The following is a 6,785-nucleotide window of genomic DNA, read 5'->3' as shown; positions in this document are numbered from 1 at the left end:
AACTTGAGCAAAACATCAAATTTTTTTCATTTCTCAAAAGGGGTATGCCACAAATTGAGATCTCTTTAGGAGGTGAAGTGATATTGGAAATGTTTTTCTTCTGATTTTTGTAAAAAGGTAAAAGCATTGTTGGTGATGGTTCGTGGATAAAGTTTGAACTTATCAGACAACTTTTCTTTAAACTGAAAGATCTTTGATTAAGTTGCTCTATTCCTTGAAGGATGCCATGGATTCAAGTTCTTTTGGGTTCATTTGATATAATAACCTCACCTAACCTAAGGTGGGTTTTTCTAGGGTTTCCTTGTCTGATACAGAAGCAAGAAATGGTGGCAATGAAGGTAGGGATAGTGATGATGGGGTGTTTTGTTTTATCTCGAAGTTGGGGCATAGGGCTAAGGGATGGTAGATAAGGAAAAGTAGTCGTTGACCGTGGTAAGCATGAATATTGTATCTGCCTCCAGATAGATGCACGGTCAGTGGTCGGAAGTAAGAGTCTTTCATCTGGTAAGAGGTGGAAAGATATAAGTAAACAACCCCTAAGTCCAAAATACCTTTAGTGCACACCCCCTACCGGGTGGCACCTCAAGGTCGCAATACTTTTAGTGCAAATTACCTACTGAGCATCACCTCATGGTCACAGTACCTTTAGTGCACACTCCCTACAAAAGAACATCACCTCAAATGTTAATGCCCATTCGTTCTCTAATTGAGTTCCAACCTCAAGTTTTCCATTGGACCTTTGGTGTCTACCCACTAGTATTCAAGATAGGAACCTCAAACCACCTTACTTGAGAACACTAGACATTTAACCCTTATGCATAAAGGTTAAAGCATCAAAACAACAATACCGACGGTCTTGGGGCCTGACTCATAAAAGTTCACCTCTGAAATACCGAGACGACCATAATGCCTACTTGAGCATTGGTCACAAAGTGAAAATATCAAGACTTCTTACTTATCAAACACAACTGACTCACATGCCTATGGATCTAATGCAATACAATCTAAATTATATAACTCTAAATGAATGTCCAACACGATAAAGACATGTAATTTACAAATAAATATGCAATAAATGCAAATCATACCCAACACTCAACATTGAGCGATTTAAATAAGACAAATGTCCTCAAAACTCATTTGAGCCAAAAATAACCAATAACCTCCACACTTATATGGCTACTCAATAAAAACGAACATAAGTCAACAAAATACATTTAACCATGTTTATGCAAACATATGCTCCAAAAGCATGATCAACTCAAAAACTCATTTTGGTTGGGACAATTCACTTTTCAAATGAGATTATATCATTTAATTACCAAAATGCCTCATAACACAATAATATGCATTTTCAAGCGGTTTATAAAACCAAATACATTAAAAGTGCATTAATTGTCAAATAATCACTATTTACATAATAAACCATGAAAAGAACACTCTTTATGCTTCATTTATTAAAATATTCAAAAAAAACCCCAAATATAGGAATTTTACAAGATTTACAAAATCAAATATATCCAAAGATGCAAATCTCATCAAGTAATCAACATATTTGATAAATATAAATAAGAACACTTAAATACATCAAAATGAACATTTTTTGCATGTACGTATTTTCACAATGCAACTTGAAACACACATTTCTAGATTAAGTTAAACCTAGTTTCCAAACCCATCTCTAATTTCCCAGTTATGTAGATTTGAGATCCATAAGCAATAACCCCTGGAAATCTTCTTAAAGCTACAACCCAAGTCTAGAAAGACACCAAATACAACCACAAGATCAGATCCACAAGAAACCCAAGTTAGGGTTTGTTTGTTTACCTCTTAATAGTTCCATTAAGAGGCAACCTCTGAATCGTCAAGAGGTGTATCTTGTTTGGCAAAAAAAAAGTCTGCTTCTTAATGGTTCAAAAACCCTCTGAATGATTTTGTATCATGTCCCCCCCCCCTTAACAATTCAGCGCCCTACTTTCATTGTAAATAATTACCAAATAATTATATTTCATTTTGTGCTATATCATGAGAGCCTCTTAATCATTCTGACCACTTAATCATTCTGCATCAAACCATTCAGTAACGGCCAAACAATCCCTAAATCTTCAAATACCCAAAATGCTTACATCTTTCAAATCTTGAGATCAACAACCATGATTCTTCAATATCCATGTTCAAGCTTCCATTGCACCAAAAACTCCTAAAACTCGGCCCCAAGGTTGCCCAAATCACCCATGGTGAAGAGAAACGGAGAAGAGAAGAGATGGTGGGGAGAAAATGATGAAACTCTAAGATAACCGACTTAAAAAGTGATATGGGCACGAATGTAGGTTGTCATGCGGCTAAACCCGCAAGAAAAAAGTCGCTCTTACCAAAACAAATGCTGGCAAACAGACCCTAATATGGGTTTTTATGCAGCTAAGCCTACATTAACCAATGTTTGACTCCCAAATGCCTCCTTTTTAAGCCATAGCATAAAAATCCACTCAGTATCAGTTCCCAACATTCCAACTTGATAAAAAAAATATTTTAAGATAAAAAAACCAAATGGAAAATATAAACGCAATTTATTTTGATTAATCTAGATATCCAACCTGCTATGCGAGCCGATTAATCCTAGGGTGACCACCTGTTTTGCGGGTAGCCCGAAGTCATCGCATTTGAATCTATGTGGCCACAAGGGGATTTTGATTCCTCCTTGGGTTTGAACTTGGGACCTCCAGACACTTTTGACCTCCAGACACTTTTGACCTTTGAAGCCCAAGCTCAAACCAATCAAGCACCACCCTTGTGGTTTAAACGCAATATTATAGTCCAAAATTTTGGGTGTTACATAATTCATTACACTTTTGGTCTAACATTCACTTTTATAAAATTGAAGAACTTTTTAGCAAGGTTCCAAGTAGAAAGTACTAGCAAAAGGAAAGGGAAGGTGTGATTCGCAAGGCATGGATTATAGGTGTTATCTTATTAGCTAGATAGTCGCCTTAAACTTTATTGGGGCTGTCTGGAAAATCTCGGCAATAGTATTTTATCATCTGATGCAACTCATGAGATGAAATTGTGAATGTTGACCTTTTTACAAAATTGGTATTGTCAGCTTGGCTTTATGATTATATTATGTCTCAATTTAGTTTATGGTTGTTACAAGTGGTATCAAAGCTATAGTTAAAAGATTTAGGTGTTTCAGAGTACTTACACTAAAACTTGAGGAGTGTTGGGCTGAGATTAGAAGTGGGAGTTGCGGTGAAATATAATCAGTGGTAGTTATGCTAGGGTAAAGAGGACCATTATACAAGATAAATTCAGAATCACATTTGGCCAATGTCATTGTGAATTTATAGGTACGTGTGTGTGCTTGCATACCTTGTTATGATTAAACTAATTATGGACTTTTTCATTGTATAATCTCAAAAGCAAGAAGTATGCATCTCCTGTCAGGGAGGATTGCTTTGGTGACACTTGGTTGAGCAAAACCACCTATTGGGGTAGCGCATATTGAACCGTTTGTACTCAATGGTAAAATTGATTCACGTTACTGTAGGAGAGGTAGAGGTCGGGAACTTTAAGGAACTGAAGTCCAATCTGATATCCCCGGAAGTAGAGCTCATGGACAAGGACAGGGTCATGGAAGTGGGCATTTTATGATACTAGAGTCTCCGGTTAAGCTAGTTGGGTCGAACCAAGGGAGTTCAGTCAATAGTAGAGGTGTGGATTGTGCTAAGGGTTGACGGTGAGATCAAATCAAATATTTGTGACTAAGGAGGATTTGGCTATCAATATTGGAAAGTTACAGGCTACCTTGCCGACCTTGACGGATCACTGTCGGTAATCGAAATGACAAGCCCCGATGAATAAGAAATGGATGAGGGGCCCAAAGAAAGTAACCCACCTTCTAATGAGCCAGGTAGTCAGTCTAGAATGACCCCTCCAATGGCAGTTGGCCCTACTTTGGAATCTAAAGGGTCCAATAATAAAATGTTTTCTGTCTTGCAAACCACCTATTTACAAAGGCGAGCATGACCCTGTGTTAGCTGTGCATTGGGTGTGAGAAATAGAAGGAATCTTTGACACTAACAAGTATATGGAGGAGTGGCGCTCAGGATGCAGAGCTAGAAGAAGAATTCATACGTTTTGGAGATTTGTCGATGTTAAATCTTATATTGCCATTATAGGTATCAAGTATTGACATTTAAAAAATAATTTATTCCTTATTTGATGTTTTATCAAAATTTTCCATATTAGATGTTCCAAAAAATTTTCCACAACATCATGACAATAAAATGGTGGCATGTACCACCGTATGTACCTTACTAGGTCCATCCATGCCATATTCATTATGCAAAAACATTCATCTTCTTACTCATGAGACTATAGCTTTTTTTTTTCAAACATATAATTTTTGTATACATATTCATCTTTGGTGAAATTTAAACTTTAGATTTGGAATATCATCAAATGAATACATATTTGTTTAAAAATGTAAAATGACATATTTGGAGTTTAAAAAGTCAAAATTGACTCTAAAAGGAATAAAACTTGAAAAAGAAAGTGGGGGACCCACCAGCAGCTGAACCTCAAACTACTAAACGAGACAGGGATGGAAGATGTGTGTAATTAATTTCATTCAGGAACAAACAAAAACTGCAAATACTTTTTTGTATTTACGAAAGCAAAAGTTAATTGGATTAAATTAAATTAAATAAATAAAAAAGTAAAACGAGTAGCAGTATTTCAGGCTGCTGTGACTCTGTTTTATTGACTTTAGACCACCAACAACAAGACAAAAATGAACCCCACCACTCTATGATGCCTGTAGCCACCACAGTGGTTATAATTATTACACCTAAACAATTTATTAAAATTCAAATTATTATTTTTAGAATTAATAAATTAAAATACTTCCTTTATATACACATAGCCCCCGTCTCGTTCTATAATAGAGAGAGGTGTTTATTCAAGAAAAAACTGATTAATTTGTGATAAATATGAGATTCATTCTCAACCACAAATCAATGGATAAGTTAGAAAACTAATATTTTTGTTAACTTGACTTAAAATTATAATTAAAGAATGCGTTTTAGGTATTTTAAATTTTTTATATCTCCCCTATCTTTATCTCTTACCTTTGGCCTCCGACGAACACCATGTGATACCCAAAATACACCAAGATATACAATGTGATACCCAAAACACACCAAGTAAACTTTGAGGCCACTGTAATACCAACTGTGGTACCACTGTGATACTAGGTGTCGGAAATGCTCACAGGTGGGTGTTTAGTGGTCGATCATCGAAGACGACGTATTGGACAGACAAGATGACCGGAGGAGGTCGCGGGAGTGGTGGTTGGTGCTAGAGAAGACCATCGGATTTGGTCCGTGTGTGTGTGTATATATATATAATCAATTTCTTATTTAAGCTAAAATCAAACTCCATATATAATTAGCATTAAAATCAATATAATACAAATCTTTTATTTTACATAATTTTATTAAGACCTCTTATTTTAGAATTTTTTATAAAAAAACCAAACTATGAACTGTTTAAAACAAATCTAAAAAGTTGAACAAGTTAAATAAAAAATAATAATAAATCAATCAGACTCTTATGTATCTGGAATGATCATAATATTATCTATTATTGTTCCACTTTGTGCAATTGCATGTAGAAAAAGAAGGTTTTAAGGAGGTTTTTGGTCAATGATGCAAATAAGTATATTATGACTAATATGAGCAAATTGCAAAAATATTCAACAATTATATCAAAGTAGGTAACAACACAATGTTTGCTTGGTGAATATAAATATTTTATGAGAATATATGTAGGAGATAAATTGATATGTATTATAACAAAACAATTCTCATAATACACCTCATGATTATAATCAATATTTTGACATATTTTTTTAATGATTTTAAACCAATTACAAAGTTTGATATAATAAAAGATTGATATATAAAACTTATTAATATATATATATATATAAATATATATATATATATACAAAGAACAATCAATAATGATAAGGTGAATTCATATATTAAAGTAATTATTGATTCTTATTAATTTAATATGTAAATGTAATTATCGACTCATTTAGTTAACTTAAATAATTTTAAAAAAATTACTGTTATCGTGCAATGTACGATTTCAAACACTAGTTTTAATATATTATACCAACATATACCAACCGAAAAAATTTGATTGACGATGATATAAAATCTTATGTACCACACATTGTATGAAAGAAAAAAAAACATGATTCTTTCCAATATATATATATATATATGGAAAATAAATATTTGTATTTATAATTGTAGACAATATAAGTGCATACGTACGTAATAATGATATAAAATATTTTCTAAAAAAAGTAATTATGAATGGGGATGCGTGCTCTTGCAACAACCATTCTCTCTCTTTCTTGAAAATCCACCTCCTATATTCCCTCCCCTCTCTCTTATTTTCTGCAATCTTTGAATAAAACTCTTCAATCTCTCTTCCAAACTCACTCTAATCCAAACCCATTCTTGCACCGTAATCAAACCCCAACAAACAAGAACCAGATTTTGTAGAGTTGTTGAACAATGTCTCAAGAACAAGTTCGATACAGAAAGCCCAAGAATCATACAGATCCACTCAACTCATCGATAATCCAATCAACACGTTCTAAATCCACAATTTCATCGCTTCTGTCCACATTTACCCCCAACGCCACACCCACCGACGATTCCGACACCACTACCAAGAAGAAATACTTCACATCTACAAGATTTAGGGGC

Source organism: Cynara cardunculus, assembly GCF_001531365.2.
Source record: "Cynara cardunculus var. scolymus isolate 2C chromosome LG 13, CcrdV1, whole genome shotgun sequence".
NCBI classification, from domain to species: domain Eukaryota; kingdom Viridiplantae; phylum Streptophyta; class Magnoliopsida; order Asterales; family Asteraceae; genus Cynara; species Cynara cardunculus.
The sequence above is the reverse complement of the archived record's forward strand: the minus strand, read 5'-3'. Positions refer to the sequence as shown.